Source organism: Cricetulus griseus, assembly GCF_003668045.3.
Source record: "Cricetulus griseus strain 17A/GY chromosome 1 unlocalized genomic scaffold, alternate assembly CriGri-PICRH-1.0 chr1_1, whole genome shotgun sequence".
Classification (NCBI taxonomy): Eukaryota; Metazoa; Chordata; class Mammalia; order Rodentia; family Cricetidae; genus Cricetulus; species Cricetulus griseus.
In genome coordinates this window covers 214639736-214667410 of record NW_023276807.1, presented here as the reverse complement: position 1 = coordinate 214667410, position 27675 = coordinate 214639736, and the positions used below count along the sequence as shown (strand labels likewise).

Below are 27675 nucleotides of genomic sequence, written 5' to 3'. Positions count from 1 at the left end.
GTCAGATTCCTAGAAAATTGCAGGTTTATGGTGGGGAAGGGAAAAGCCTTCCAGTTGTTAATTACTGGAATTCTTGCTTCATTGCTGATGAGAGGTGTTGGGTGAGTGACCCTTTTTCTTCTCACTTCTCCAAGGTTTTCCTGCCTTTTAATCTTGCCTTTAATGTGTATCTTCCTGTCTGTCTAGTGGCAGAATGATGGGCATGTACCACTCCACTACACCACAGCCAGTTTTCTGTGGCAATGGGGAACAGCCAGGGCCTTGAACACATAGGGCAAGCACCCTACCCCTGACCTCCCACCCCAGGCCTTGTGAATGTTTTAAACACCTTCCAGGTGTGGTGGCAGGCACCTTCAATCCCAGTATCCAGGAGGCAGAGGCCAGCAGACCTCTGAGTTCAAGGCCAGCCTGGTCTACCAAGCAAGTCCAGGACAGCCAAGGCTACACAAAGAAACTGTCTTGAAAACGAAAAGAAAAACCAAATAAACAAACATCCACTTAGAAAAATCCACCCCTGGATGTTCAAGCAGATCTCAAAAGGCAGTGTTTGTGTGTGGTATTCTACTCGCTGCATTTGAAGATCCATCCTCCTAACCTAGGGTGAGTTTCATGACTTTGTAGTTGCCGTGATTGCATATGTGCACATTAAATGAACACGAAATTACATGTGTGCCCAGCTAGATGAACACATGTTCAGAGTGTACGTGCCATCACGAGGTCAGCTTATCTTTTCCTTATTGTCCAGCGCTTCATTCTGGGATTGCTCACCAGTGTGGGGACCCAAGTCCTCCCCAGTGTCTACTCCTTGTTTTTCTCCCTTCTGCTTATACCAGGTTTGCTGTGGGCCATCTGCCCACTAGATAATAGAGGCCTGCTGTTCTCTTCAGGAGGCCATTTTGTCCACTTGACCTCCTGAGAGCTGCCTCATCCCTGTTCTTTGATCACTTTTGTTTGCTTCTGCCACACCTGCTTGGATTCCTGGGCACCTCCATGCTGGGAGGGGCCAGTGGGGGATGGGCAGAGGGTTGAGCTCAACCTTCCTTCTGAAGCTCTTCTATCTTCTAGATTCTGGCTAAAGTACTGATCACACTGTCCTCTCCACCCCCACCCCGAGACTGTCAGTTCCTCTCCCCCAGCTGTGTGTGTGTGTGTGTGTGTGTGTGTGTGTGTGTTAATGGCTCATAGAAGAAGTTCCAAAAATATCAGTTGACTGACCAGCTGGAAATGCAAAAGTCGAGCTCAGTGAGGTGACAGGAAAGGAAGGTGACCTGGTGCCTGGTTTGCTGGCTCATCTTGGAGTTGGCTACAGAGAGGAAAAGCTAAAGGAGATATGGTCACTTCCAGAGAAAAACAGTTAATAGAGGAGTTGGAGAGTTGGCTCAGCATTCATGTCAGGCTGCTCACAGCCAACTGTAGCGCCAACTTCAGGGGACCTGACACCTTCTTCCGGGATCTGCAGACACCCAAATTCATGGACATACTAGCACACAGGAGTGCATGTATACTCATTATTTTTTAAATAGCAAAGATAAACATTTTAAAAAGAATATATCTATAAGGGGTGATGAGTTAGCTCAGAAGGCAAAAGACACTTGCTGCCAAGCCTGTCTACCTGAGTTCAATCCCTGGGACCCACATGGTGGAGGAAGAGAACCATCTCTCAAAAGTTGTCCTTTGGCTGGGCAGTGGTGGCACACACCTTTAATCCCTAGCACTTGGGATCTCTGTGAGTTCTGGGCCAGACTGGTCTATAGGGAGAAACCCCCTCTCAAAAAAAAAAAAAAAAAAAAAAGTTGTCCTCTGATTTTCACACATGTGCTGTTGTACACCAACACAATACACTGAATATATATATATATATATATATATATATATATATATATATTATATTTAATACAAAAGAGCTGACCTCAGATAGACTCCAGGTAGCACTGGTTCCATGCTGTGGGTTAAACCAGTAATAGCAGTGCCTGCCTGGGCCAGCCTCTGCACCCAGTTCCCAGGTTCCAACTCTCACACCATTCTCACTATTCTCCAGGGACTTCTTAGGGACATTTTGCCAAGCCATTGTATCTAGGTCCTACTCACTGGTGGAGAGTCCAGCAGTGTTCATTAGGATTCTACTCATGGGAAATAAAATGAAAATCCTTAGGCATTAACCTTTAAAAACTCTTTTGTGCCAGATTCGTAATTACAGTTTTGAGATGATATCCAAGGCCCTTCTGTGTCTCATTCACTCAATAGACTTTTCAGTTTAACTGAATAGACATTTAGTTTTGAGGGAAGAGGGAGACATAGGCACGCCTCCTGTGTGTGTGGATGCCAGAGGACAACTTGTGGGAGTCAGTTTCTTTCTCCTACTGTGCAGGTTCGGGGAGTCAAACTCAGGTCATCAGGCTTAGCAGCAAGCTGAGCTTTACCTGGTGAGCCATCTCTCCTGCCACACTAAACTAATTTAACCTACCATTTGGATGAACTTACGCAAATCCCAGTCTTTGACTTTAGTTTAGTAAGCCATGACATTTTCTTTAACATGCCTGTTTCAATTTGAATCTGAATGTCCTTCACAGGCTCAAGTTTTTGAATGCCTGTTCTCTCATTTAAGTTGCTATTTTGGGAGGTTCTGGAAACGTTGGAGAGAAGACTGTGGTTGAATAGAAGTAAAATCTCTGGAGGTGTACCTGCCCAGGCTTCGGCCTCACTGCTTCCCAGTCTGGTCTGAGGTGGGCAGCTGTCTTCCGTCATGTGCTCCCACCACCATGGTGCAAATGAACCGGGATGCTCCATCCTGCCTTCCCTTCCCTATCAGGCTTAAACCCCTTAAATTGTTTCTTTTTCAGTTTTGTCATAGTGATGGGAAAGTAGCTGATTCGATAATTCTATGCTATTCCTTCAATAAATCTGGTTAACCTGTGGAATTCATGCACAAATAAGTCCCATGCTTAAGACAACTAATCTTAAACATCGGTCAGAGGGTTAGGCACGTGGAGAGCACAGGGCTACAGAGAGAGAAGAGCTTGGTAACCGAGAGCTATATTGTCTGTGGTTTGTCCGTAGCAGAGTGCGCTCCTCGTGTTTGGGTGTGCACTGTAAAGACTCTAGCTAACACTTCTTGCTGTCTGGGTTGGTCAGAACACTCTCCAAAGCCATCCCTCCAGGAGCATTGTTGTAATGGGAAGGATGCAGGCCACCCTGTCTAGAAGGGCCACCCTGTATAGCATTAATTTGTATGTCCGAAAAACAAAGACCTAAATGAAAGAACTCTTTCTTTGGTGTTTTAATACTTTCCCTTCTTTATTCCTAAAGGGTAACTCAAGAATTTTTTTTTCTGGTAGAAGAAAATCTACTATAACTACTTTACTTTTATAGATACAACAAACTAATGTCCAAAACAGCATGTACAGGAACAGCCTAGCTTTTCCCCTAGTGTTTTTTCTTCCTTGGTGTGGGATAGGGTATGTTCTGTGATGTTGGGTTTCACATATGGCAAGAAAATAGGTGAATAACCCAGGAAAAGGTCTAGGGGTGGTGTTATCTTAGTCTGAATAAACAACAAGGAGCCTCTTGTTCATTCTAGATCCTTCTCTCTGTTCATCGCAGTTGGTTCAAGGGGGCAGGTGGCCAAGCTGTTTTTCTCCGGTTTCAAGGCCAAGCAGTTCTGGTTGCTGCCTCTGGCTTCCCAGGAAAATGCAGATTCTCTTTCATCTAAGTGCTTTCCCTGACCTGAGGCCTTGGGTAAAGATAGCAGCCTGTCTGGCCTGGACTCTTCTGCCAGCGATCGAGTGTCTCCCTTTGGTTTTGTGTTCTCTGGGAACACTGATGCGTGGCTCTGGGGCCTCTCATAGAGTGACCTCAGGAGGGAATCTGATCCCAGCTGGGTTCTGCAAAGCCTGTGTTCTCCCTTTCAGCCTCTATGACAGACTGAATGTATGTCGACAAGCTCCACGGTGGGTAGAGGCGGGGAGGGTTACTGTCCATGACCAGAGAAACCTAGCAGAGTGCTCCCTGCTGAAGAGTAGGGGCCAGTGCCTGCGGCCATCCCCGATTGTCAGACTCACCAAAGTCATCCTGCCACAGCATGCTCTCCCAGGGCTACCTTTGAAACTGATGAATATGTATCACATATATATTCACATATGTGAATATCTACATATCCACAGCATATGTAGATCCACAGCACATGTAGACATTCAAAGAGTAAACTCCCATCTACATCCTGTAGCCTAAAAGTTAGATATTCCATCTCTACTGGCCATTCTTAAAGGCCATAGATGCTTTCCCAACAAAGGATGTGAACACAGCAGGCACTGTTTCCTATTGGGTCAGTGGAGAAATTTAGCTGAATCCCAGACGTCAGAATAGTGGAGGCATCCAGAATGAGGTTTAGTTTTTTGTGGTGCTTAGGCTAAACCCAGAGTCTCATACAAGCTAAGCAGGTGCTCTACCTTTGAGCCACACCCCCAGTCCACAGATTAAGTTTTGAATTGGAGAGAAAGGTGCATCTCTCTGTCTCTCTGTCTCTCTGTGTGTATGTGTGTGTGTGTGTGTATGTGTGTGTGTATGTGTGTGTGTGTATAAAACAAAAACAAACAAACAAAAAAAACAGTCCTCAATACAACTAAATCATCCCAAAACTCAACTGGAAATACTTGTGACCCTTAACAGAAATTCTTGCATCTTTAAATGAGTATTTAAGGGTTAGGGTTTGGGTTCAGGGGTAGGACATTTCACTGTCCCGAGGGGCCCTGGACTCCAGCCCTAGAAGCACAAGTGAATGAGTAAATGAAATCATAATAATGTTTAAGGTGTTTGGTAGTGGTACAGTTGCCACATGGGGGTGGGGTTTAGGCAAACCTTTCCCGTGAGACACCAGCATCAGTGTAGGTTTCTCCAATATTGACTTTACATCAGTTCGGTGCAAAAAGCGTGTTTTCTCAGAGTTATGGCTGTTGGCATCATGTACCTCCATCTTCTCTTCATTTCCCTCCCACCCCATCCACATTTTTCTCCTAAAATGACTATTACTTTTTTATTGGCCAAAGGGGTAGGAAATTATGGCATAATTTCAGCCAACTTCTCCACGCCAGGTGGCAAATGTCTGCTTCCAACACCTGCTTGAGATTTATTTGCCTTCCAGCTGCATTTTTTCCATAACTGTGTCATGAAGCAGAGCAAGGAGCCCAGTTGTGAGACAGACAGGAGGTAATGGGGCTCCAGGCCCTGCCACTCACTTAGCTGTGCAACTTTGGCTGGATTATTAACGTCTCTGAACTTTCTTTTCCCAGTCATGACTCTGCTTTGCGGGTGAAATGGAAAAATCCACAGTAAATCCACAACATGTGCAGACACTGAGAGAGTAAATTCCCATCCCATTCTCTAGCCTAAAAGTTGGGTAGTTCATCTCTACCGGGCATTATTAAAGGCCAGCAAGTTTCCCCCAATATAGGATGTGGTGGACACAGCAAGCACAATGTTTCCCTATTGGGTCAGAGGAGAAATTTAGCTGAACCCCATGCATTTCAAGAAGGTGGAGGCATCTAGAATGAGGTTTAGTTTTTGTGTGGTGCTAAGGCTAAGCCCAGAGCCTCACACATGCTAGGCAGGTGCTCTACCACTGAGCCACCCCAACCCCACTCCCCCATCCCTCCCACCACCCAGCCATAGATTAAGTTCTGGACTGAGGAGAAGGGTGCATCTAATGACTCAGCTCAACCAGGCTGCCTTTGGGTCAGTCACTGCCTCCAGGAGCTCCTCTTACACATAAGAGGCTGGGCCCACGCAAGCTGCCCCTTACACTCCAGCCTCTCCTAATGACCACCTGAAACACAGTGTCCCCACCAGCCCCTGCCAGTTGTCCCAGATAAACTAAAAGCCTTGGGAACAAGGACCTTCTCGTGGACATCACTCACAGGTTTGGCCTTTCTCCACTGTGGTCATGTCAGCTTAGATTTCCCTTCCGTCAACACACTCTGCTGCTGCTGTTGTTCAAGGTTTGCTGGTTTTCACCTGTAATCTCTGCATTTCAAGGACTGAGAGAAGAGAGGATGGCTTCAACTCCAGAGGCAGGGGCCATACACTTGAGCAGCATAGAAAGACCCTGTTTTTAAAAAGAAAAAGAAAGTACTCAAACATTAAAACACACAAAAGCAGAGAGACTATCACAGAGGGATCCTCGTGTCCCCAAATCGCAGATCCAATAGGTACCAAGATTTTGCTAGAGTTTCTGTATTTAGCTCTGTCTGGCCCTAGATTTCAGTTTGCTGAATCATGTAAAAGCAGATCTTAGACATGAGTACTGTTTGTCCTTATGTACTTCATGGTTATCCCCAAATAGTGCAGCCTACATTATAACAATGTGCACCATGTTGCTATTAAATATGAATAATGTGATGCCACAGGCTCAGAGCACATCTAACTATTGGTGATCATTCCTCTGTGCCAATCACATACTTGCCCTATAAACAGACTTTTCAGATGGCCTTGGCTCTCCCTGCCTTTTCAGGGTCAACTGGCTTATACTGGAACTGAAGCAATTACCACATTAACTTACTCAAGTGCTCTCTCCATCTACAGAAGTTATTTTTAATGGCAAGGACTTACACATTGCAGTCCCATTTTATTTATCATAACAGTGGCCATATGCAACTGATGGCAACAAGAGACCCAAGTCTCAGACAGGAGATATCCACTCTGACCAGTATTGGCCACTAAAGAGAAAGAAAAACACAGTCCCTTTTACAGCAGGTTTCTTTGCACATGGCCAGGGTATTGCATCTATCCAATGTTTCCACTTATAATTTCATTCTCCTGGCATGTTCAGAAGGCTGTGGAGCCCCCATAGCCAGAGCAGGATGCCTACCTGTCTGAAGCATCTGATAAAAAGGGTCAAAGCAGGCAGGCCTGCCAAGAATGTGTGAGAACTTGGAGGGAGTGGTGGAATGAAGGCTGCATGACACTGCCTGTTTTGTTTTGCTCTTTTCTTTTTCTTTCTTTCTTTTTTAAGGTAACATCTTTCTTTCTTTCATCCATGTGTCTGGGTGTTTTGCCTGCATATATGTCTATGCATCACATGTATGCTGGGTGGTACCTGGTGAAGTGAGAAGAGGGCTTTGGATCCTCTGAGACTGGAGTGACAGCCCCTCCTCCAGAGATACTCAGGACCACTCCCATAGGGTATTTAAACTATGCCCCAGAAACCAGACTCGTGGTTTTTTTAGTCTCCCTTTTCCGTCTCCTCTCTGGGGGACTGGAAGGTCACCTGGGAGCATTGTATCCATTAAACGTGGACTTTTTCTAATTTGGTTTGATTTGATCTGATTTGAATTGCTACATCGGCAGAGAGGCTTATCCAGGTGTAGAAACTTCACCCAGATCTTCTGGAAGATCAGCCGGTGCTTTTTTTATTTTTTATTTTATTTTATTTTATTTTATTTTTTTTACCACTGAGCCATCTCTCCAACCCTGTTGCTGCCTTTTCAATTCCTACTTGCAGGAGATTCATGAAGCAAGCAAGAAGCTATCCCTAACTCCCCAAGGCAGGCGGAAGGGAAGAATTCAAAGTAGAAGGGAAGGAGCTAATGAACCTCTCAACTGTCTTGACTTCCAGACAGAACCGCTTTCATTGACTCCAGCACGGTCTGTGAAAGAAATTAATAAATGCATTTCATTTTGGAAGAGGGGAGAACTACCAATAAGGCCTACACATGAGGGAGTGCTCTTAGAAAAACAAGTGCAGAAGCTAACAGCTCTGGCAGGCAGGCAAAAGCTGCCCAGTCTCTAGCCGGGGCTGACAAACACAGGTGAGGAAAGGCATTAGTGGAACAAAGGGAGTAAATGGTCCAGGAAATTGCAGAAGGGCTGACTGGATTACCCACTGGGGGATTGCTGAAACCTGCTTGCCGGGCACAGGAAGGAAGGAGGAGGAGAGTAAACACTTAGAGAAGTAAAACACATCATTAGCGTTTAGGGAACCCCTGAGCTGCCCCTGTCAACCGAAAATAATCAATTCTCTGTTACTTCATGGGTGTTAAATCCCCAGAGCCTTTGTTTCGATGGGCTAATGTTTAATAATTTTAAACAGTTTTAAACACTGATTACTGAAGCAAGCAAAAGCCATCTTGTTCCTCAGGAAGACGCTGTGCCAACTGGTGGACATCATCAGAGGCTCAGCTGTTCCTGCTGCAGAGACAGACTACAGACAGTAGGAACTGCCTGGGCAGAGCAGAGAGGCTGGTGAGCAGGTGAGGTGGGGCTGAGATCTGTTGGTAGCTTGCTGCAGCCCAGCCTCAGGTCTCAGTTTCAGGAGGCCTCTAGAGTAATTATTTCTAAGTCACGAGTTAAGTTAGTTTCAAGCCCACTTTCTGTACCTTTCAAGAATCATTTCTACTAAACATTGAATGTCAGTTCCAAGCACAGCCAGTGCTTAGGCTTGCTGAGCCCCCTGGAAAGTACTGACAGGATACTTGAATCCCTTCAAAGTACCGACAGGATGCTTGGATTGTCCAGCTTCTTGCAAGTTGGTTCTACTTCAGCCATTTGATCATCAATAGGAGACTTTTGATGTTTTGGGTGGTTGTTCTGTGGGAGGCATACTGAACAGTGGCATTGCACATTCCAGGCGGGAGCTCAGTCCTCAGATGCCCGAAGGTATCCTGCGGAATTGTTTGCTTTTCTAGTTGACCCCTCTCCTCCCAGCTCCAACTGTGTAAGCTCTCTTAGGCTAAGACATTCCAGGCAGCATAAGGCAGTGACCACCTGCAGCCCTCCTGAAATTGAGTTAACAGTCTACATTCCCGGGGTTTGGCTCCTTGAGAGGGTAGACTGGAGAAACTCTAGTGGGGGCATCCTAGCGTTTAGAATTGTCTGATTTTTGTACAGTGTGGAGGAGAATTTCTAGGCAATTTGGTGCATGTGACTGTGGGAGGAAATGAGAATATACAGGGAATTACTGGACAGTTGGCTTCATAGACACTCTAAACCACAGAGCAAGCCTGCACTCCCCAGGTGTGACCTCTGGCAGGGGTGTGGAAGTTCTATTTCCATCTGGCACTAGGAGAGTCAGACGAGGCCTGACTCAGTAGCTGATGGATGTGATGAATATGACATCATAGGCCTAGTGGTTCAAAAGAACTTAGAGCATGTCAGAGTTACCGCTGGCAGACAGTCCAAAGGACTCAATGCATTTAGCAGTCTACTTAGAGGAATTTTGGAGACATTTTTAAATAATAGAGGAGAAATTTAAAAAAATACCATCCCAACCCTCCCTGGGGTGGGGGTTTGTTCTTGGCTCTGAATACAGCTATCATGGCCCTCCTGCTCTGTAGACATTGGAGCTTTGGTCATCAGATACACACTGAGCCCCAGTTAAGTCTTCCCCTTATGGCATGGCAGCAATAATACACTTATTCAGTGCTTATTCCCTTCCCTCTGCAGTTAGGATTATCTCAGGGCACCTCAGGTGGTAGTAATTGGGAGTCATTACCCTTACTAATGAGTAAACAAGTCGGCTTCATTGCAGATGCAGCCAGCAGGTTAGCCTAATACAATACAGGGCGAGTCATTATTTGTCCGTGCCTCAGACACAAATGGAAAACTGAGGAGGTGCCAGGAGAGAGGGTGACCAAATAGACAGAGGCAGGTTCCTGCTGCCCTGGAGAAAGAACTCTCAATGAGAAGCAAGAAATGAGGGCTGTTGGGAGGAAAGTGAGCAGAGGGATAGATTGAGTAGAGGAAATGGCTGCAGGGCTCAGCGGAGCCTACGAGGAAGCATAGGATGGGGGGGGCAGTCTTGTCTTTTTCTCACTAGAATGTGCAAGCAGACACCACTATAGCAAAACACAGACTAATGACAGAACAGCAAACCCAATCTACTCATCAGGGATGTATGTGACATGAGAACCTTCAGAAATGAGGACCCAAAGGACTAGGAAGAAGGGGTTCCTTCATGCCTAGGGTCCATGAAGAATGGACAATACTGCAGCAATGTGATTAGACAAAAAAACGGGGTCTTATAATGGCAATCAACCTTGGAGACCTCTACAAGGCCACTGTGTGCATCATCCTTCGCCCCCATGTAGGGCAAGATCTCAGAAGGAGGGTCTTATGGTCCAGCTCAGTGACTTTCAACCTTCCTCATGCTGTGACACTTTAATATAGCTCCTCACATTGTGGTGACCCCCAAACATAAAATCATTTTGTTGCTACTTCATAACTGTAATTTTGATACTATTATAAATCATGGTGTAAATATCTGATATGTAGGATATCTGATATGTGACACCCAAAGGGGTCTTGACCCACAGGATGAGAACCACTGGTCTAATCATAAGCAAAGTGGGTCAGAAAATTCCCTTGCTTCAACTGGCACAGGAAAGTGACAGTGGCCTTTGACTCCCCAGGCCTTCCTAGTCTCCTCCAGATCACAGTACTCTGCATAGTGTTTTGGGCCCTGACAGTCAGTTCTATGATGACTGGAAAGCCTTCATGTATGACGATTAGTATCCGGTTTTGTGTTTCCATATCTCACTTTGCAGACCTCTCATCTGTGTATTTCTCTGTGAATAATTTAAATCTCTTACCAAAATGCACAAGTCATTATCCGAACTCAGAAACAGCAGTGACAGTGTTCTTGTTATATGGCAAGCTTGTATAGACAGGATTGCTAGCCAGTGTGTATTCTTTGAGCATAGCCAACTCATTTCCCTGGTTGTGATGGCAAAATAATCCCAGCACTGAGAGGTGGAGGCAGGGGGATCACAAGTTGGATGCCAGCGTGGCCTCTATGGTGAGACCCTGTCTCAGGGGGTGGGGGTAGGGGAATAGATTACCAAGGCCACTTTTTATAAGAATTTTTCTGTGAAAGTAGGGCAGCCTGTGATTAAAGCCGTCTTCCTCTATACCCTGTTTATAAGACCAAGAATAAGGCCTTCTGACCTAAAGCCCTTGTAGAAGTATCTTCACATAAAAATATCTGTCTCAACATGTTCAAATTGGATGTGAGTTACATGAGACATGTATTCTCATATGGGTTAAATATTCTTAGATATATAAAATTATAATTTAAAAACCAGTGTTGAAAGAACAGCTAACACTGATGGAACTCTAAAAGCATCTATTAGCTTTATATTTTAACTTGGTCACAAAATCCAGATTCATGCATTCTTTAGAAGACCTGAAATACAAAAAATGTATTTTAGAGAGACTAAAGAACATCTAATTATTTTCATGTTAATTACACATGTAGTCCAGATTGATAATTAATTGATGATAATTGTTCATAAATTGATTAGTGTTAAATGTTGATACTTACAGTAAAGGGTGTAGTCCAAGTTTCCCATTGAATTTCCTGACAGTAGCTACCTCTCAAGGTCTCAGCCTTTGCCCTTTAAATATCCCGTTGGCTTTCTTATGCTCATTCGTCACATAGTCAAAGAGTTTCCAGATGGAAGACATTTTAGGTATCATGGTATTTCTAGAACGGCAGCTGTCTTGTTTTCTTGAATCATTGATGTGTCACCCAGGCCCTTCATGCCCCCACTTTTCCCCCTCACCTATTCATAAAGCACTTGTCTTTTAAAAAAGACCTGGACATGAGCCTCTGTTGAAAACCCTCTTGTGTAGCCACCATGGCCTCCTTGGCTAGGCTATTATCTTTTCACCACCCTCACAAATCTTTTCAAGGCTAGAGAATAGTCTAAGTTGTCACAAGCTGGCAACAAAGCCCTTCGGCTTGTACCCAATTTGTGAACAGTCCCTTTTACACAGTGCAGAAGAGACTTACGGAAGCCAGAAGCAGCCTGGGCCTGGGTCGACACGTGTGCTGCCATACTGCCTGACAAACGTGTCCTGTGACTGACAGCCACAGGTACTCTCTAGATAAGGAGCTTTTGACACACAGGACTATTTCACAGTAAAGTCCCAATATGCTTTCAGTCCGTAACCCAGAGAAATGTCACAGCCACACATTTCTGCCACTCCCGCCTCTGCCCTTTCACCCAGCAGCTATGTGGGTGTGATGCAGCCCTCTGGTGTTGCACTCTGCTCTTCAGTGGAGGTCCTACTTTGGTTTCTTCAGCATTTGAAAAGAAAAACACATCCTCAAAAATAGCTGACTCCTCCTGTCTGTTCCCTGTTGCACACAACGTCTACAGACAACTGTGTCCTGTGACCCTAGGTTCTTCAGGGAATTCTCCCACAAGGCCAGCAGACATCCTCCTGTTTGAACTCTAGATCCGTAGTTCTAACTCCATCCTGTGTGTTTTTCCCCTCCTTTATGTACTTTCAAAGGACATAAGCACAATATTCCATCAAGTTTGCATCGTTGTCCCTGTCATTGCTTTGCCCTGCTCATGTGCTTTTTGAACACACCCACGTGTAGGGTGCACAGGTTTCCTGCTCTACAGCTCCCATAAAGCTCTGCTAGAGTGTGTCCAGACAAGGACAGCAGTAGCCGCAGTGCCCTGGATGCACCTTCTGCCTCTCCATTTTGATTTCTTTTGTCATCTATATGTTAGCTTCAGTGGGAAACAATGACAACAGAGTTGGTGGTAATGTTTGCAGTTTGATCTTGTGAACCTTGGTGTATGTATCTGGGAGCAGACAGACCATCGTCTTTCCCCTAATGGTTTCTTCCTCCATAAACTGTCGCTCATTCACATTCTAGTCCTTACAAAGGTTTTGCCCGCAAATACCTGCTGGATTTGTAGCATCATCATTTCCAAAAAGTCCCCGTGAGGATCATATGCTACTGAAGAAGTCCTGCTCAGAGGCTAACATCTGTGCAGGTTCCCCCCTAATCTTCAGGGTCAACTGGGACCAGATAACTTGTGTGAACTTTTCATTCATGTTTCTCATTTAAAATGCCAATGTTGTTGCTTTTCTATTTTGTTTGGTTTGGGGTTTGTTTCATTGTGGTGCTGGGAATGGACACCAGGACCTTTTGGTTGGAATCAAGCTCTGTATAACTGAGCTATACTCCCCATATTGCTCTCTTCTGTATGGTGCTGATACAAGCAAGTCCCTGGGTCAAACCCAGACAGTTTGTCAGACATCAAACTGGGCAGTAAAGAAGGAAGGTAATGGCGACAGATGATTATCCCAAAAATAGAAATTCAATATTAACAATTTTTTCATAACGTGCTGGCTTGTTTTATGCCAACTTGACGCAAGCTAGAGTCATCCAAAGGGAGAGATCCTCAACTGAGAAAATGCCTCCAGAAGACCAGGCTATAGGAAAGCCTTAGAGCATTTCTTAATTAGTGATTGATGGGGGAGGGCCCAGTGCATTGAGGGCTGTGGTCCTGGATTCTACAAGAAAGCAAGCTGAGGAAGCCTGGAGAGCAGGCCAGTAAACATCACTCCTCCATTGTCTCTGCATCAGCTCCTGTCTCCAGGTCCCCACCTTGCTTGAGTTCCTGTCCTGACTTCCTTTGATAATGAACAGTGATGTGGAAGCATAAGCCAAACAAACCCTTTCCTCCCCAAGTTGCTTTGATCATGGTGGCTCGTCACAGCAATAGTAACCCCAAGACACACAGTGATGGAGAGAATTCCAGCAACAGAAATGAATCTAGAACAACCTGATTCTTAAACCATTTCATAAGCCATAGATCCTTTGTCCCAGCAGGCAGGGACGGGAGGTGTGCTGCCCTGATCCATGCCTGTATAATGCTATTTTCTCTGTGTCTGGTTTCCATGGGTCTTCCCACACACAGGGAGATACCCAGAGTAAGATGATGTCACAGCACCTATTTGGGGACAGCCTCACTTCACAGGGCCCAGAAGAAGTCCTCCAGAAGGACTCTAATCCCAACTGAACAGCAGGAGCACATGGTGTAGACAGTCATCTCATCTAGGAATTTAAAGGACTTGCCAGAAGGCTGGGTAGGCTCAGTAGCACAGGAGGAAGGCAGGGCCATGAGCTCTGAAGAGCTGATCAGCTTTGAGTGAAGTTGCTTTGAAGGCAGTGAGAGAAAGGCTGGCAAAAGCAGCCTGCTGGTGCATCACACTGAATTACTCTAAGTCCCTTCTTTAAATGCAAGGCTCAGAGATCATTTAATATCACCTGTAGCTACACAGGGCTGGGCTCACTATTCTTAGCCCGCCACCCCTCCACTACAGGCATGATTCTTCATTGAAGACAAACTTCAGTGGGTACCATGTTAAAAAAAAAAAAATTCCTTTCTCCCTTCTTTCCTTCTTCCTTTTTTTTTGTTTTGTTTTGTTTTTAAGACAAAACCTCACACACTCACACAGTTCAAATTTGAGCTGGCTCAGACTGGCCTCAAACTCACTATGTAGCCAAGGACAACCTTGAACTCCTTGATCCTCTTCCCCTAGATCCCAAGAGCTAGGATTACAGGTCTGTGCCACCATAGCCAATTAGATACTGAGGACTGAACCCAGGGGTTTGGATTCATACATGCTAGACAAGCCCTCTATAGAGCTACACCCCCAACCCTGTACCTTTCCCATTCTTTTATTCATATTCTTTTGTGGTGTTGGGGTTCTAACAAGATTTCCCAAATGCTGGGCAATTACACTGAGTCACACCCTGCTTACCATAACCACAAACCTTCCAGAGCTGAAATGGGAAGACAGCTGTGGCAGTGTCCTGCTAGCAACCCCAGGAAAGGCTTCCGCGGCTCACTTTCTTCCCATTGCTCTTAATCTAAAATCCACAGGTTAACTTGGCCATTGGAAGTGGAACAGAAGATTTAAAAGGAAGAGCTTCAGATTCTTAGCCCAGCCCTTTGACCTTCTACCAAAATGCAGCTGAGCCAGTTACTAGACCAGCACAGGCTGGTGACCGAAGGACAGGAGACTGTCCACCTGAGCCTGAGCACAGATGAGGATGTTGGTCTTAACCTTTTGTGACCTGTGGTGACCTTGGCCTAGCCCTGAGGCCCCTTTGATAAGGACTTTGCTTTGGTGTGCTTGCAGAGTGACAGCACCTCCCCTGGTGCTCGTGGTCATGACCTTGCACTGTGAAGAAGGTGTCAGCAGCCCCATGCTGTTTACCTGATCTGCCTGCTCTGCAGTGCCTAGTGACCACCTGTGCAGTGACTGTGTCCTCCTGATTAGTGAGTCACACAGTCACTAGGATGCAAGGGCTCAGCTGCAGACAATATACTTTTCGCCTCTTCCTTGGCTCTTCCTGCATCTGCCAAGAAGGTAACCCAGCTTCCTCACCTGTGAGGAAGCAGGAGGAGGATACCAAGTCTATGGCTCTAGAAGAAAAAATACAAAGTGCACCTGACCTGGAGTTCATTCACCCTTCATGACACCTTATGTACCCATGACTGATCTGTTCTAGGAAAGACTCCAGGCAGCCTAAGGCATGAATGGAATTTAAAACACAATTTCTGCAACCTCTGATTTACTCTGCGTACTGAGCTGAACTGAATGCTCACCTGGGATCAAAAGTGCTGTGACCCGTACTCCAGCTGAGACTGGCAGCATCTCCCATCTGTAATTCTTGCACAGAAAATGGCTACGTCCCCCAACTGGGCAGCCATTTTCCCAGGGAGCTGCTCAGAGCAGACACCTGCATCCACTTTATCCTTTCCCTCTATGTGGACTCTGCCAGTAGGTCAGGCTGTGCCAAGCACCTTGAACCCTCATTATCTTTAATTAGTGTTTAGGAGGTTAATTAGTGGCAAGGCTCATCTTTCTTTAATTACTTCAGCAGTTTAGGCAGGGGGTCCTCGAAGCCAGCTTTGAATTATTCTGTTTGTCTCCGTGCTAATTTGAATTGATAAAGTCGGATGTTTACTGCACAGATGGGCATTGGTGGGGTGCTAGGCAAACCTCAGAGTGGTGGACACAGTTGTTTTTGCTGTAATTAATTTGCAGGTTTAGGGACCTTGGGAGTGTAACTGTCAAAACAGACAAACCTGATCCAAACCCGAAACCCCAACAGGCAAATCTGTTTGTCATGTAAGGGCAAGTTCTTAAAAGAATTTAATTGATTACAAACTAGAGCTGATTAAGTTCATCGATTGATGAATAATAAAGAAAATATGGTGTGTATACATCATACACACCAAGGATGTGCCATGTGCAGGAGAATGGTTAGAACTGATGTATTGAGCTGGATGAGCCAGCCCCAGGGATAGAAAGACCATGATTTCTCTTAGATGTAGAATTAAGCTTCAAAACAGTAAGACATGAAGCAGAAGTGGGACTATTTGTGGAGAAAAGGTCACTAGCAAGAGGGGAGGAGGGGCAGGAGAAAGTGATGAAAGTTTCATCAAAGTGCATGATAGACATGCATAAAAAAGGCCATAATGAATCCCATTTTTGTGTACAGCGAATGTGTGCAAAACACAAAACTATATGAAAATAGGTCTGAAGATGCAGCTAAAAGACAGAAACAGAGAGAAAGTCAAGAGAGGGAGGGAGGGGGGAAGGGAGAAAGAGAGGTCTTACAGAGTATCTTTATATGTCATCAGCGGTACCTGGTTGCCAGACCTTAAATTCTGGTGTTGGCACGTTGAAGCTGTCCCCCATACTCTGAGGATTCACACCCCAGACCATCAGGCTCTGGTTCAGAGACTAATCTGCATCCTGGGCTGTGAGTGATGGAGATGAACTGTACTGAGCGATCATCTACCATTGAGCCTCACCCCTACTTCCTTCTAGCACCCAGTGCTCTCCCCCCCCCCCCCCGCCTCTTAGCTGTGACAGCCACATACTGTAAAGGTTTACCTTTGCCTTTTTAAACATGCTCCCGCCACATCTTCGGCTCCTTCCTTCCCTCCTTCATCCCTGACAAAAGGTGTGCTCAGACTTAGGGAAGACTGAACTCTGAACCCAGGTGAAATTCCCACTGAGCAGGAAATTGGATCCCAGTGATGTGTGTAGGTCTGAGAAGTGACAGTGACAAGATGTGGCTCTGGTCATCCCATGGTCCTGGAAATCTCATCTTATTAAAAGGAGGTCCCTACAACTACATCTTGGAACATCAGTGGTCCAGCTTCTTCTTTGCCCTCTAGATGAAGGTGATTAAAAGATGCAATTTGCCAACACAGACATAGGGTCCAGTACCCTTGTGTTTTCTGTCACAGCTTTTGTGTTTTGGTCCACTCGACATTTATCCCTTCATCCATTCATTTCTTCAGCCTTTCAAACAAGCACGCTCTTTCGTTTTTTTTAGCTGCACTGGGGACAGAGGCCTGGGCTATGCTGATACTCAGTGAGTGTCTACCACTCAGCCACCTGTCAGCCCAGCAAATAGCTCTGAGCATCCTCATCATGCCAGGCACTCTTTCTGGTGCTGGAGATAAAACCGAAAGATGGACTTCTTGCCATATAGAATGTAGTTCCTAAAAGAGAACCCAAGAATTAATGTGACCCAGAGAACAAAGCCAAGTGTGGGCACTGTCACGGAGAGTGATTGGGGGGGTTGCTTCTCAGCCTGGTGGAAAGAAACTCTCCTCAGTGGGATGAATATATAGAGAGCACAGAAGCAAATATAGAGGCCTGCGGTGGCAGGGATAACAGCTATGTGGCTGGAGCAGAACGAGGGGAGCAGAGCAATTAGAAAGTGCTTGAGAGGATGTGGGGGCCTTTGAATCTCTGACTGGGTGGCTTTGAAATAAACAGTATGTATGGTTCCGTTTGTGGCTCCAGAGTTGAAATAGAACTCTCAGCTTCTGCAACTCGGTCTTCATGCCTAGCTTCCTGCTTCACAGGGGCCTTAGCTTTGCCCTTTGCCCCCATTGGCAAATGCACACAACCTAGACTGTTCCTTGCCCCCAGTCCACCTAGTGCTCCTTATCCTACCATATAGCACTCCCCCAGGGCCTCCTAATTTATCTGTTCCTAGCAGCCATGACTCCAGGCTGACCTCCTCTAGGCTCACCCACTGTACCATGGAGCCCAACCTGATTCAGAGAGGTCTTACTACCTCATTTTGGGTCATGGAATGAAGTAATGGCTTCCACATGTGCTGGGGCTGTCATTTAAATACTCCCTTCCTGCTCCCTCTAGTGTGCCTGCAGGAGGTGGAGGAGAGAGACCTGTCCCCTCAGTGAAGCTTGGCAAGATAGCATTTCTTTGAAATGCTTAGAAAGACATGAGGGCAGAGAGACGTGAAAGAAACAGGAGATATGTTAAAAAATGGACAGGGATTTTTACTTTCCTTTGGAGATTATTAAAGATTCATATGCAATCAAGGAATAATACGAGGTCATGGGTCACTATTCCCATTTCCCTCCAGTGGTGACATCATCCAAAGCCTTAGCATAGCATCACAACCAGGAAATTGCCATTGACATGGTCACCATCAGAACATTTCCATCCCACCAGGGTCCTTCATGTGACTCCTTTGCAGCCCCCAGCTGCTGCCCCCTGACTCCAGGCAGCCACTGAGCTCTTCTCTACTTTGACAATGTTGTCGCTTCAAGAGTAATAGCATATAAATGGAAACACATAATGTATTCCCTTTGTACAGTGATACCACCCCCATATAATTTTCTAAAGATTCTTGCAGTTTGTTGATTCTATCACTAATTTTTCCTCTTTATTTCTGAGTAGTAGTCTATGATTTTGATATTCCATACCTGGTTTAACCATTCACTACTGAAAGGACATGTTGGTTCTCAATTTGGGCCTGGGAATGAATCAAACACTTATTTCTTCACAACCCTTTTGAGTTCCATTTTCCTTGTGGGTTATGCTTTTGGTGACAAATCTAAGAACTCTTTTTACCCTTCATTGCCCCCAAATCTGTTTTTTTTTCCTCTAAGTTTTAAATTTTTATACTTTGCTTTAAAGTCTGTGATGCATGTTAAGCTAATCTTGTATAAGGTTCATGACTTAAGGTTCCTTGTGTTGTTTTGGTTTATTGCCTGTGTGTGCATGATTTCTCCAGAACCAATTGTTGAGAAGACTTTTTCTTCACCAAATTCCTTTTGTTCATTTGTCAAATGTTAAATGGAGGGCAGTGGTGTGGCTTCTGTGGTGGAGAGCTTACCTATCATGTGTGTCTTTTTGAGGATTTCTATTGCTGTGTAGAGACACCATGCCCATGAAAACTCTTATAAAGGAAAACATTTAATTGGGTGGATTATAGTTTCAGAGGCTTAGTTCATTATCATCATGGAGACATAGCATTGTGCAGGCAGACATGGTGTTGGAGAAGTAGCTGAGAGTCCTACATCTTGTAAGCAACAAGAAGTGAACTGAGTGTCACACTGAGTAAAGCTTGAGCAAAGGTGACCTGAAAGCCCACCCTCACAGTGACACACTTCCTCCAAGAAGGCCACACCTCCTTTAGTGCCACTCCCCTTGGGAGCCATTTTCTTTCAAACCACTGCAACATGTGAGGCTCTAGACTTGATCCTTACCACAGTACAAAGGAAGGGAAAACAATTACATAGGAAGCATTTGAGGAGGGGTTATTCTACTCTATTCAATTCTATTTTTCTATTCCATCTATATCAGTGTGCTTATAAAACCCATGCCAATGCCACAGCACCTGGATAACTACAGGAATATCATGGATCTTTGAATTAGGAAGACTGTACCCCCATTGTAGTATTTCTTTCCAGAAGGACTGTTAACAATTAATTGTTCATGCTTTTCCAGATTTAGTATAATCTTTTTTGCATGTGTCTCTTTGTGTGGTATAGCTGTGTATGTACATGTATGCTCACATGTATATGAGTAGGTACACAATGTGAGAAGGTCCACAGTTGCTGTTGGGAGTCTTAATCATTCCACGCCTCATTCCTTGAGGCAGAGTCTCTCAGCTGGACCCCAGAGCTGGCTGATATGGCTAGTTTAGATAGCCAGCTTGTACTGTGGATCCTCAGACTCAACCTTCTGAGTGCTAGAATTACAATGGGCTACCACACACCCATAGTATATATGGGTCCTAGAGATCCAAACTCCAGTCCTCACACTTGGTGCTCAACTCCAGAGCACTTTAACCACTGAGCCAGCCCTATTAAGAATAACCTTACCTGTGTTACAAAAAATGTTGTTGGGACTTTGCTAGAAATTACATTAAACCTTTACTTTAGCAAACCGAGGATTGTTAAAGGTAGTCAGTTTTGTAATCCATGCAAATGACAAATCTCTCCACAGTTATTAGATCTTAGACTTGAGTATTACAGTTTTCAGTTCACAATAGTATTAATGACTTGCTAGTTTTGCATATAGATATTTCAGATATTTCTTAGAGCAGTTGTAAACTGTGTACTTTTAGTTCCAGAATCCATATATTCATTACTACATGCTCATTTTTTTATTTTTGCAAGTTTATATCATGTGACTTTGCTGAAGTCATGTATTATTACTAAAAGTATTCTGTCTAAATGTTGATATGTATTTCCTGAAGTTTTTTAGACAATCTATCATCTACAATTTCAGGCACTATTATTACTTTTATTCTGAACCCCATGTTTTTATTTGCTTTTTATGCCTTATTGCACAGTCTAGAACTTCTAGCACCATGTTAAATAAGAATAGAACAGCCAGGCAGTGGTGGCTCATGCCTTTATTCCCAGCATTCTGAAGTAGGCAGATCTCTGAGTTCAAGGACAGCCTGGTCTGCAGAGCAAGTTCCAGGATAACCAGGAATGCACAGAGAAAGCCTGTCTTAAAACAACAAAAGAATAGTAAGAACAAACACCTTTGCTGTGTTCCCAAAGGGGAATCATTCAGTCTTTTTCCACTGAGTATGATATTAGCTGGGAATTTTTTTGTAGATGTTTTCTTTTCAAGTTAAAAAATTCTCATCAAGCCAGGTGGTGGTGGTACACACCTTTAACCCCAGTATTTTGGGGGCAGAGGCAGATGGATCTCTGAGCTTGAGGCCAGCCTGGTCTACAAAATGAGTTGCAGAATAGCCAGGGCTACACGTCTCAAATAAATAAATAAATAAATAAATATAATTAAAATAAACAAACAACAAAAGTTCCCATCTAATCTGCTAAGAATATTTTTGTTTTTTAAAAACCATGAATGGGTGTCAAATTATAAGATCCTTTGCCTGAAAAAACAAATAGTATATTAACAAGTTGGATTATTTTCATTGATTTCTGTATCTTGAACCATCCTTGAATCCCCACCATAAAACATGTTTTTAGTGTTCCACTGTATGTATCTGTTGTGACTGTGAGCTACATCTTAGAATCACTTTTTAGCTCTGCTTCAGGCACTTCATTGCACATACATCACTGCTTGCTCTGTTGCTCATTTTGTCAATTTTGGTGAAGCACTGAGACCTCACTTCCTTTCATATCCTTTCTGTCTTCATTTATAATTATTTCCTCACCACACACAAAATAGTGCTTAATTTCTACTTAAGTTCATCCAATATAACTTGAAGAACTGGAGAAAATTCATTCTGTGTATGTTCTTTTGCCCTCCGTCGTATGTCACAGTCCCTTCTTTCACCATCTTTTTTTGTGTGTAGGAATGTCTTTAGCTACAAATTCTCAATTTCCATTTGAGAATGTCTTACTTCTTCTGGTTTCTGAAAGATAGTTTCCCCGGGCTGACAGTTCGTTAGTTGGCTGGCTGTTCTCCAGAGGCGGGAGAAACACATTAATGCTCCAATTAGCCTTCCCGATGGATAAGGTGCTGTCTCTCCTTGGCTACTTTTGAGGTCTTACCTGTATCTTAGCTTTGATAAGATGAATTAAATCTTTCCAGGCATGCCTTTCTTCACTGTTCCTCTCCTTTAGAATTTGTGAGTTTAGATTTCTCAACAAATTTGGGACCCATTCAGCCATAATTTCTCCAGTGCCTTCAACCCCAGATACTTCCTCCTCTCTGTGACTGTGAGGAGAGGACCTTAGATCTTCTGTCACCCCCGCCCCCAGATCCCTGAGACTTTTTCAGTCTTTTTGATCTGTTTTAGCTCTATTATTCAAACTGGGTGATTTCCACTATTCCATCTCCTTCCAGTCTATTGACTATTTCTACTCCCCTACCATTTTTTCTGTTGAGCCCATCTGCTAAAGTTTTTATCTCGGTTATTGTGTTTCTTGATTCTAAAATTCTTTTTATCTTCTGGCCAAAGTTTTTGTTGTTTTAAGTTTGCTCATAATTCCTTACTGAAGCATTTTTGTCATAACCACTTTAAAGTCTATTAGATGATTCCATTGTCTCCATCATCTTGGTGATAAAATCTGGACACTAGAGACTCTGGGTTTGAAATGGCAGCCTATACTTGTCAAGGGATAGAAATAAACTCCAGCTCTGCTGATGCCTATGGGCAGGCATATGGGTTCTGGTTTACTATTTGAGCTCCCCTGACTCCCAGTAAGCAGTGGGGGAAAGCCTTCACACAGTCCTGGTTGGAGGTAGAGCTCCTGATCCCTGTGGCCATCCACTGTTCTCCACTGACATGCTGGGGAACAGGAGCAATGCATCATTGGCTGTCAGGGAGCACTGTGGGCTCTCTGTTTGCAAGAGGTGCTGCTGGACAGCCTCTTGACAGTGTCTTCAGGGTGCAAGTACAGACTTCCTCTTGGTCATGGCTGGCATGGGTAGAAGAGGATCACACATTTCTCAAGGGTGTCTGGCTGGGATAAAGCAGCTTGAGTTGGAAGGTTATCATCTTCCTGGGCTGCCCCTGTGGCTAGAGAGTAGTGACTGAGCTCTTCTTTATCTGCTCTTGTGAGCCTTTGGGATTGTGAACTCTTCAGCTCCCAGTCTGAGGTATGAAGTCAGTGGAAATTTGGGTTTTCATCCTGTGGTTCCTCATAGATCTGTCCTTCTTCCCACCATTTTTTCAGACTCAATAGGTTTTTTATACCTGGGGTTCCAAGTCAGCAGGATTAATAGAATGCATCCCCTCCACCTCTCTACCCTCCAAGCCTCTCCAAGCAGGGATCTGACATGATCTTTGTTATTTTTCTGAGCTAACAGGTTCTGATGATATAAATACCAGTCTTTAGAAGCCGCCATGTGGCCAGTTCTCTCTTGGCGGCTGTTGCAGGTCCAAGGGCAAGGTGACTACTTGCTGTCAGTGTATGTTTCTCTTGAACTTTCCTCCTGACCTTACACGATTGTTCACATTACTATCCCAGCTGTCAGGCACAACAGAACGCTTTCAAATGCCAGGAGTAAATGCCAGGAGCAACCCCAACCTCTTCTGTTGATACTGCCCTCAGCATTCTGCCCACAGCCCATCAGCATTTTCCTCTGCCCTGACTGTTGGCCATGTCGACTAGCAGATAGCACCTATTCTGAGGCTGAAATCTTTTTGTCCCCTTTACTTTGCTTATCCATTTGGTATTGTACTTCTTAGACAAATTCTTCTTTTGGCAAGAATTTGCCCACACTACATTGTAAAGATATAAGATTCCCTCCAACACTCAGAAGCATCCTCTAGACCCCACCATCTGGCAGCTTGTTGGGGATCAAGAAAAGTAGCATGCCATTGCCAGCTCTGCCTCCCAGTTCCCAGTGCTGATAGTGAGATGGGAGTTGAGTCCACAGAGAACAAGAAATATTGCCTTCTTATTTTTGGAATCGTATTTATATTGTTCATTAATCTGTCCCACCCTCAGCTATACTGGCCTCCTACAACTCCTTGCAATCTGAATTTTAAAGAAAATACAATGTTTCTTCTCGGCAAATTCAGCCTTTGCTTACATTCTGTACATTTGGAATGAGCTCTCCTCCCTGGGAGAACATAGATATTCAGTGGTTTTCAAAGAATAATACAGAGGAATTGACTTGGTCCACCATGGCAAACCTGCTGTAGCCTGATCTTGATACTGTCCTAGAAGACACACGAAGAGGCAAAGGTTGACATGATCACATTGTAGGTACATATCAGAAGATGACAGGTGGTCACAGCATAGTCCATGAAACTTCATATTGTTAACCAAGACCTCTGTCCACAGCCTGGGTTAGGCCCTGGGAGAAATGCAGGAAGACAGTGTCTGAGGAACCCCAATGTGCACATAAATAACACAGTATAAGGTCATGAGTGCTCTGGTAGAGATTGTAGTAAACTCAACAGGGTGAGATGGAAGAAACAACTCAGAGAAGGTACTAGCAATTTTCCAGAGCAATAATCACTAGAGCTGCAGTCTAAATCGTAGATAGATCAGCTCTTTGCTGGAATGGGTTTTGTGGAAACACAACAAATTCAGTTTGAGATGTGAATTCTCCCAGTTGCTTCTGAGGTATGTTAGTAGGGTTCTCTAGAGTAACAGAACTTACAGAATGAACCCCTCTCTCTCTCTCTCTCTCTCTCTCTCTCTCTCTCTCTCTCTCTCTCCCTCTCCTCCTCTCTCTCTATGTATGTACATACGTACACACACACACACACACACACACACACACACACGTTACATATATAATATATATGCTGTACCATAGCCTGTAAGCCACTCTAAGAAATTTCAATAATAATTGAGGGAACAGAAAGGATATGTGATAGATAGGGTTTTAGTTGGGGGGGTGTGGTAAGGGAGGACCGGTGGGAGAAGGGAACTGGGATTGTCATGTAAATCAATCCTGTTTCTAATTCAAATAAAAAAGTTGAAAAAACTAATAAATAAATAAAACAGAAAAAAAAAGAAATTCCAATAATAGCTGCCTAGGAATGGAAGGTCCAAGAACCCTGTAGTTGCTCAATCCATGAGGCTGGATGTTTCAGCTGGTCTTCAGTATACACTGGAATCCTGAAGAAGTAGCCTGTAATTCCAGTGAAGGAATAGACTTGCTAGCAAGATGAGAGCAGGCAGACAAAGCTTCCATCTTCTATGTCCTTATATAGGCTTCCAGTAGAAGGTGTAGACCAGGTTAGAGGTGGGTTTTCCCAGCTCTACAGATATGTATAAAGGTGTGTCTTCCCACCTCAAAGATCTGGATTAGAAGTAGATCTTTACACTTCAAATTAAGCAAAAGTCCCTCACAGGTGTGCCCCTCCATTTTTGGGTTTTAGTTAATTCCAGATGCAGTCAAGTTGACAACCAAGAAGAGCCATCACATGAGGCAAGTGAGACTTTGCAGTGCCTTCTGAGTTGGTAGGAGTCTGGCTATGCCTGAAAGGAAGAGACCTATCACAATCATCTCCATTTTGTTCTTGTTGCTGGTTTTTATTTTTTAGGGTGCTGGATGAACCCAGGATCTTGAGCCTGTTAAGCAAGCCCTGCACATTTATGCTTTCAAGAGTGCCCAACAGCTAATTTAACTATCAGCGTCTAAAACTCATCTTTTAGGGGTTCTGTTATGGCATCTTCTGTGATGTGGGATCTGCTGGGGGAGGTAAAGACAAGCAGTAGTCACTGGCTCCATTGCACGCCTGCTCTTGGGCAGCTCAATTTCCAGGCTTCTGTGACTTTGGTGGGGGGGACGCTTCCTAGCAGAAATTTGGACATGAGAGTTTATTTTTCTCTAGCACACCCCTTCCCAGCATGCCCCTCCTTCCTCAGACTACTTATTTTTCAGGACAGAAACATAACACCTCCTCCAAGGTATGTCAGCTTCTAAAAAGGGCCTGTTTGTGAGGACTTGTCGGAGCTTCAGTTTCAGCAACATTATTGGGGAGGCACCAAGACCGCACATAGCTCATAGCTAGGCTGAGTTCGTGTTTACCTAACACCTTCCATACCAGTAGATCCCAGCTAGAATACCTGCTTGTGCCAGCACACAGGGGGGAATAATCAAAGACAACACTTTACTTCAACACCCCCACAGTGCTGCAGAAATGAGCTGTAAAAATGCCAGCAATTTGGAGGATGTAAAGGAATTGGTCTTAAGTTGAGACCTATTTCTCCTTTATTAAAATTGATTTCTCCTGTTTTCAGTTATAATAAAAATTTATGTAACTTAGAATTTGTCATCTTAAAGCCTACAGTTCTGTGACATTTGCGTTCCTGATATTATGAACCCCCGCCAGTGTCTCGGAACATGTCTATCTCCCTAGGAACCCATCACACTTTAAACCCTCACTCACTCCCCACACCCCACCCCACACCTTCTGCCCTGCAGCCACTGGCAGCTTCAGCTTGTAGTTTTCCATCTTCACACATTTGCCTACTCTGAAAATTTTGTATATTCATGCCCAATCTTTGAGACTAGGTATGTTTTCAAAGTATGTCTGTGCGTATCTCCGATCATGGCTGAATTCCTCTTTACTACACAGCATAATACTCCTCTTAATGGATATGCCACATTTTTTTATTCATCGTCAGTTGATGGCTATTTGGTTCTCTCTCTCCAGTGTCTGAGAATAATGCTGGCATGAGTGTTGGTGTGCAGGTGTCTTCTGATCCTCAGTTATTTTGAGTGTGTGTCTAGGAGAATCTAGGAGTAGAGTATCTCAGTCGCATCAGTGAGTGAAGCTAACTAACTTCCCGAGAGGCAGTGACTTCACCATCTTGCAGTCCCGTCAGTGATAGGAGAGGGTTCCAGTTTCTCCACACCTTCTCTAACCCTCATCCCTTTCTGAAAGTGTGCTTTGCTTGCTGTTTTCATAGGCATCCTTGTGGGTGTGAAATGGTGTCTCATTGTGGTTTTGATGAGCATTTCCCAGTCGTGAATATGTTGGCTATCTTTGCATGTGCTTGCTGGCCAATGTGCATCTTCATTGTCCAAACATGTATTCAAGCCCTCTGTTCATGTTTCAGTTGCATTGTTTGTCTCGTTGCTGTTCATTTATGGGAGTTATTTATGTATTACAGATACCAGGCCCTTATCAGATACGATTGATTAGCAAATGTTTCTCCCATTCTGAGGTTGCCTCTTATTCCTTTGTAGTGTCCTTTGATAGATTTTAACTTTTTTTTTTTAAAGATTTTTAAAGTCTTGCATGTGAGTGTTTGACCTGCTTGTGTGTATGTGCTCTGTATGTATTCATGGTGTCAAAGGCCAGAAGAGGCCATCGGATCCCTTGAACTGCCGTTATGCAACCCGGTATCTAGAATACATAAGAAACCACTATGACTTAATGGCAAAAGAATAAATAATTCAACTGAAACATGAACAAGGATTTGAATGAATGAACTGAACCTTATGTCCTCTGCAAGAGCAACAGGAGCTCTTGACCACTGAGCCATCTTTCCAGTCCCACTTGTTTTTGTTTGTTCATTTTGTTTTGATTGGATCTTGCTATCTGCTTTGCTCAGGCTGGTGTCAAATTCCTGGGTAGAAGTGAGGCTTGGCTCTCAGCCTCTGAGTAGCTGGAGCTACAGGTGTGCACCACTCTGCCCAGTTTAAAGTTTTTAATTTTAATAAAGTCAATTCTATTCTTTGCTATTTGGATACATACAAGGGGCTGTGATCAGAACAGGTGTCCTCAGACTGGAGGCTCCTTAGGGTGCTTGAGCTTTCTGCAAACACTAATGGCTGTGCTAGACTCGACCGCTTGGAACTCCAGCTGCTTCCACCAAGTGCCTCAGTGAAGACTGATGCCTCTCTGTACTGAGCTCTGAATCTAAGCCAGAAATGTCCACAGGGCTGATGCCTGCAGTTTCTCCTTGCCTTCTGCCTGGGTCCTCATATGGACTTCCCTCTGTGTGTATCTGAGTCCTGATCTTGCTTTAGAAGGATCAGGGCCCATCTGTATGTCATTTTACTCTATGACAGAACCAGTCTCCAAGTACATTCCCATTCTGGGATTGGCTTCAACATGGAAAGAGAGGTGGAGGAGGGTGATAGAGAGATGTCTGCCTGGTGCGCAAAAGCATGCATGCTGCCTGA

At 44.4% G+C, this 27675-nt stretch overlaps 1 protein-coding gene across 1 annotated transcript in view; it reads left to right on the top strand.

Moving 5' to 3' along the window:
• Atp8a2 (ATPase phospholipid transporting 8A2) overlaps positions 1-27675 on the top strand; it is a 432334-nt gene that overhangs the window by 396486 nt on the left and 8173 nt on the right. The window lies entirely within an intron of this gene.